The sequence below is a fragment of the Triticum aestivum genome, chromosome 2A (genome assembly GCF_018294505.1).
Source record: "Triticum aestivum cultivar Chinese Spring chromosome 2A, IWGSC CS RefSeq v2.1, whole genome shotgun sequence".
Lineage (NCBI taxonomy): Eukaryota > Viridiplantae > Streptophyta > Magnoliopsida > Poales > Poaceae > Triticum > Triticum aestivum.
Genome location: NC_057797.1, coordinates 759,366,489 through 759,371,962, shown reverse-complemented (window position 1 = coordinate 759,371,962; position 5,474 = coordinate 759,366,489). Strand labels below are relative to the sequence as shown.

General features: G+C 50.8%; 1 pseudogene; it reads left to right on the top strand.

The window, feature by feature from the left end:
• The first annotated feature begins 358 nt into the window (after nucleotides 1–358).
• On the top strand, nucleotides 359–5,176 carry LOC123190965 (geraniol 8-hydroxylase-like; annotated as a pseudogene).
• The last annotated feature ends 298 nt before the right edge of the window (nucleotides 5,177–5,474 follow it).

Below are 5,474 nucleotides of genomic sequence, written 5' to 3'. Positions count from 1 at the left end.
TATTTTCCTCTCAAAACCATGGTCAAACGTAGATACTCCCTACTTACATCTATATAGGTCCTAATGCGTTTTTTTGAGGCTAACTTATACTCCCTCCGTCCAAAAATACTTGTCATCAAAATGAATAAAAGGGGTTGTATCTAGATGTATTTTAGTTTTAGATACATCCCTTTTTGTCCATTTTGATGACAAGTATTCTAGGAGTATATTGAAACAGGAGTAACATTTTGGAACAAGTTGAGTATTATTCCTTAAGTTAGATTCCCTTATATTTTGGGACAGAGCGACTAACATTGTGAGATGAACCGGGTTTATATAGTCTAGTCTCCAAAACATAGCTTTGCCCACTAGTTTTCAATTTCTCTTTGCCTATTTATTAAATACTCCTGTGGCGCAGGCCGAACTGCACAGAGGATGGAAGCAATGGTGGCCGTGGCTGTGCTTGTGCCTTGGCTAGCATGGCTCATCGTCTCTTTCCTTTCCCTCTACCTCCTCAGCCTGCTCGCGCACGCGCGCTCCGGCCTCCCTCCGGGCCCCCGCCCACTGCCGCTCATCGGCAGTATCCACCTTCTCGGCGACAAGCCGCACCGCTCTCTTGCTCGCTTAGCCAAGATCCACGGCCCGCTCATGTCCATCCGCCTCGGCACGGTCACCACGGTCGTCGTCTCCTCCCCCGCCATGGCCCGGGAGTTCCTGCAGAGGCATGACTCCGTGCTCGCCACCCGGTCCGTGCCTGACGCCACCGGCAAGCACGCGGTAGGCTCCGTCGCTTGGCTGCCCCCCCGTGCCACGGTGGCGCGCGCTCCGCAAGATAATGGCCACGGAGCTGTTCGCGCCGCAGCGGCTCGACGCGCTCCACCACCTCCGGAGCGACAAAGTGAGGGAGCTCACGGACCACGTCGCGCGGCTGGCGCGCGAGGGCACGCCGGTGAACATCGGCCGCGTGGCCTTCACGACGAGCCTGAACCTTGTCTCCCGAACCATCTTCTCCATCGACCTCACGAGCCTCGGTGACCACGGCCGCTCCAAGGAGTTCCATGAGGTGATCACGGGCATGATGGAAGGCTTGGGGACCCCCAACGTGTCGGACTTCTTCCCGGTGCTGGCGCCGGCCGACCTGCAGGGCATGCGCTGGCGGTTGGCGCGGCTGTTTGCACGGCTGCACGCCGTGTTCGACGCCGAGGTGGACCAGAGGCTGCGCGGCCGCGACGCCGGCCAGCCCAGGAAGAACGACTACCTCGACGTGCTGCTCGACTTGGCGGCGAGTGAGGATCGGAAGGACCTGCTCGACCGTGAGACGCTACGCTCACATCTTACGGTAAACACAACTTACCTCTGCCTCCAGTACCCCCGGTAACGTACTAACGTCACGCACAGCGCCGCGGCTCAGACCCTTGCAGAACGCGCACGTCGACACTCACCTCCGGCGAGCGCAGCGGCCAGCCGGCTCGCTGCACCACTTGCAGCAGCCGCGCCATGGCTCGTCACATCACCTGCATCGACAACTTATATGTACAATGCAGCATTCCAATTCCTGCGCGTAGCTCCGGTCAGCGCAGCACCGCTTGCAGGAGCCGCGCCACCGCCCGGCCGCCACGGGGGAAACATTGGAGAGCTCACTGTAGGAAAAATATTTGATGCAAGATAATTCATTGATCTGGTAAAATTGGGGGGGGGGGGGGGGGGGGGGGTCTATATATAGCCAGGACTTATCTCCCACGCTAGGTACAGGTTAATAGAAGATTTTTTTTAACACGGTACATGCGCGAGTGCTCATATATACGCGTATACACTCAGCCTTATGAACGCACATACGCACACCCTACCCATATGAGCACCTTCGAGAGACCGAGCCGGCATATCATCTTGAGATTTACGAAGTCACCGTAGGCGTCTCGTTGTCGATGGAGACGTCTCCTCTCACTCAAAGCGCATCGTCGGAAATCCTGAAATAAATCCAGAAATAATGCGATCATCAGAATTTGAACCCTGGTGGGCTGAGACACCACTGTCCCTCTAACCATCCAACCACAGGTTGGTTCACCAGGTCAATAGAAGATTAGGAGGCATGACAGTTAGATAAATACATGGCCCTACCCTATACACATATGTACGTTCAACCTCTGCAGTCGAATTGTCGTGTCTGGGCAAAGACTGGACTGGAACATTCAAAGCTAGATGCCAGCAAGCCTTTGGTCATTCTGTCGACGAGTTGTTGCGTCATGGGAATATGAAGAACTTGAACCTTCCCAAAAGCCATTTGTTCGCGGACAAAATGAATATCCAGCTCGATGTGCTTGGTGCGGCGATGATGGATCGTTTTGATGGAGTGGTAGATGAAGGAGAAGGTGGCGCAGTAGACCATGGTGGCTTTGTGGACTGGATTGCAAAGCTCATGGAGAAGATGCCGATGCCACATACACTTAGCAACGGTGTTGGCCACACCACGATACTCCGCCTCAGCACTGGACCGTGAAATCGTGGGTTGTCGCTTGGACGACCACGATATGAGTGATGGTCCAAGGAACACACAATATGCAGATGTAGAGCGGCTAGTGTTTCAAGCAGCCAACCCAATCAGCATCCGAGTAAGTGACGACGTCGGTCAAAGGCGAAGCCTACAAGTTGATGTCGAGATCCATGTGACTATGAATATACCATAGAATCCGCTTTACCAAGGTCCAATGAGCAGCTCAAGGAGCGTGCATGTGAAGGCACACCTGCTGAACAGCATACTACAACTCGGGACGAGTAAGTGTCATGTACAGCAAGGCACCAACGATGGACCTGTAGAAGGAGACATTCGGGGCTGGAGAACCGTCAGTAGCAGAGAGCTTGACCTTTCGTATCCACGGGTCTAGCCGTGGGCTTGCAGTTAAGCAAGTCGGCACGGTCAAGGAGCTCATGAGCAGACTTCAGCTGGTGGAGGAAGAAGGCGTCGGCGCGATATACTACCCCGATGCCGAGGAAGTAGTGGAGCAGCCCAAGTCCTTGAAGGCGAACTAGGCGTGAAGGCGCTCAGTGAGTCACCGAAGGAGATCGGTGGTGAGCGCTGTTTGGATAATGTCGTCGCCATAGAGAAGAAGATAGGCGGTAGCATCATCTTGGTTGTATACAAACAATGACACATCCGAGCGGTTGGACTGAAACCCGATCTGATGAAGAAATGTCGCGATGTACAGTAAGAGGCACGCGGTGCCTGCTTGTGCCCATACAAGGAGCATGAGAGCAAGTAGACGTGGTCGAGATGTGTGTTGTCGACGAAGCCGGTAGACCGTTAGCAATAAACCTATTCATTAAGATGACCATGACAAATGGCGTTGGAGCCATCCATCTGGTGACCCGGCCATGCACGAGATACCATGAGCTGGAGGACGATGTGGATCATGACCGGTTTTACAATCAGAGAAAAGGTGTTAGTCAAGTCAACGCCGGCTTGCACGCTGCCTAAAGCCTCACACCACCCAATGAGCCATATAACGCTCAAGTGTGCCATCGAGACGGAGCTTGTGATGAAACATCCACTTGCCGCTCATAACATTGGCACGTGGGGGATGAGGGACGAGCTGCTACTTCCTGCTCCACAATAAGGTGTCAAAAATCCTCCTGCATAGTTGCAAACCACTGAGGAATGCAGAGATGCACATGCATAGGTGGGAAGCGACGGCAGCGGGGAAGTCGATGTAGTGCAGACATACTCGTCGTCAGGATAGCGAGTACTCCGGCGAAAAACAAACGTGCGCGCACGAGTGTCCGGTCCGGGCGCGACAACCAGAGCAACGACCGGCAAAGCAGCCAGGGAGGCTGGCGAGGCGACCTAAGTGGGTGGCGTGGCCTACATGGGGGGGGGGGGCAGAGAGACACTCAGCAAGGCAGCCTCTGAAGAGGCGGCCGGAGCTGGCGATGGGGCCGCCATGGCGCGCCTAGGGGGAGCGCCGCGTAGCCCATCAAAGCCAGCCATAGAGGACTTCGGTGCCACATCTGTCCATGGTACCTTCTTAACCAGAAAACACTTATCATCAAAGTAAACGTGCCATGAAGTGATGACTCAATCAGAGACAGGGTCATACATAGTAGCGATATCCCTTGATGTTAGCCGGATCACCAAGGTATATGTAGGCAAGAGACCGGGGGTGGGGGGCAGCTTAAGCGGTGCAGTAGAGGCGACACTCGGATAGCAAAGGCACCCAAAAACCCGTAACTCACCATATGAAGGTGGTGACCAAGGAAATATTGGGTCAAGAACAACGACTTCTTCTAATCTAATGTAATGAGATGAATATCAAATCTCATGCTACATACAACAAATTCTAGCGTATATGATGCATCCATACAGTATCACAATGTGCAGTTCAAAGAAATTTTGATTCTTCATTAGCACATTTAGCAAATTACAGCGTACTCTTGGTGATGCATGTTTAGTTTATCTAAATAGATACATTTACTAGACTATATTCATGTAATATTATATTTGAATGTTAGGATTTGTTTGCTGCTGGTAGTGATACCAACTCTAGCACAGTGGAATGGGCAATGACCGAGCTTCTCCAAAACCGATCATCAATGGCTAGGTTTGCGACGAGCTTGCGCAAGTTATCGGCGTAAGAAAAAACATTGAAGAAGCTGACATTGCTCGGTTGCCCTATCTTCAAGCTGTCATAAAAGAGACTCTTCGACTCCACCCTCCTGCTCCATTGTTGTTGCCACGCCAAGCAAAAACAACTGTCAAAATAGAAGGTTACACAATACCCATGGATTCACGCTTGTTCATAAACGTATGGGCAATAGGACGAGATAAAGATGTGTGGACTAAACCTCAGAAGTTTATGCCGGAGAGGTTCTTGGGATCGACTATTGACTTTAGGGGTATGGATTTTGAGCTCCTTCCATTTGGTGCGGGGCGTCGGATCTGCCCTGGAATAACATTGGCAATTCGGATGGTGCATGTGATGCTCGCTTCATTGTTAAATCAATTTAGGTGGAGTCTCCCTGTTGAGATGGAACATGATGGGATTGATATGGAAGATCAGTTTGGCATTACACTAGCGAAGGTCGTGCCTCTTTGTATTATAGCAACACCAATTTGATCCGATAAGAAATTGCAACATTGTTAAGAGTGGATTAGATGTTGTTAATGTGTAATAATTTAAATGAATGGACCATGTGATTTGTACCATTATTTATGTGACAACTTCCATATTCTCTCATAGTTCCAACCTTTTGTGCCTTCATTATCCACTGATTTGTTGGAAATATGCCCAAGAGGCAATAATAAATATAATTATCCACATTTATAATTAATGTATATTTTATGTACTATAATTGCTACGCTTCTTGAATGTGAGACTTAGAGCATAACTCATAAGCAAGTGTGGAAACATAAACATAATAATACGTTCCTAGACTCGTCTCTGGGACTAGCTCATGTGTTGCATAATGACCCAATTTTCCTGATCATAAGGCATTGTTGAAGT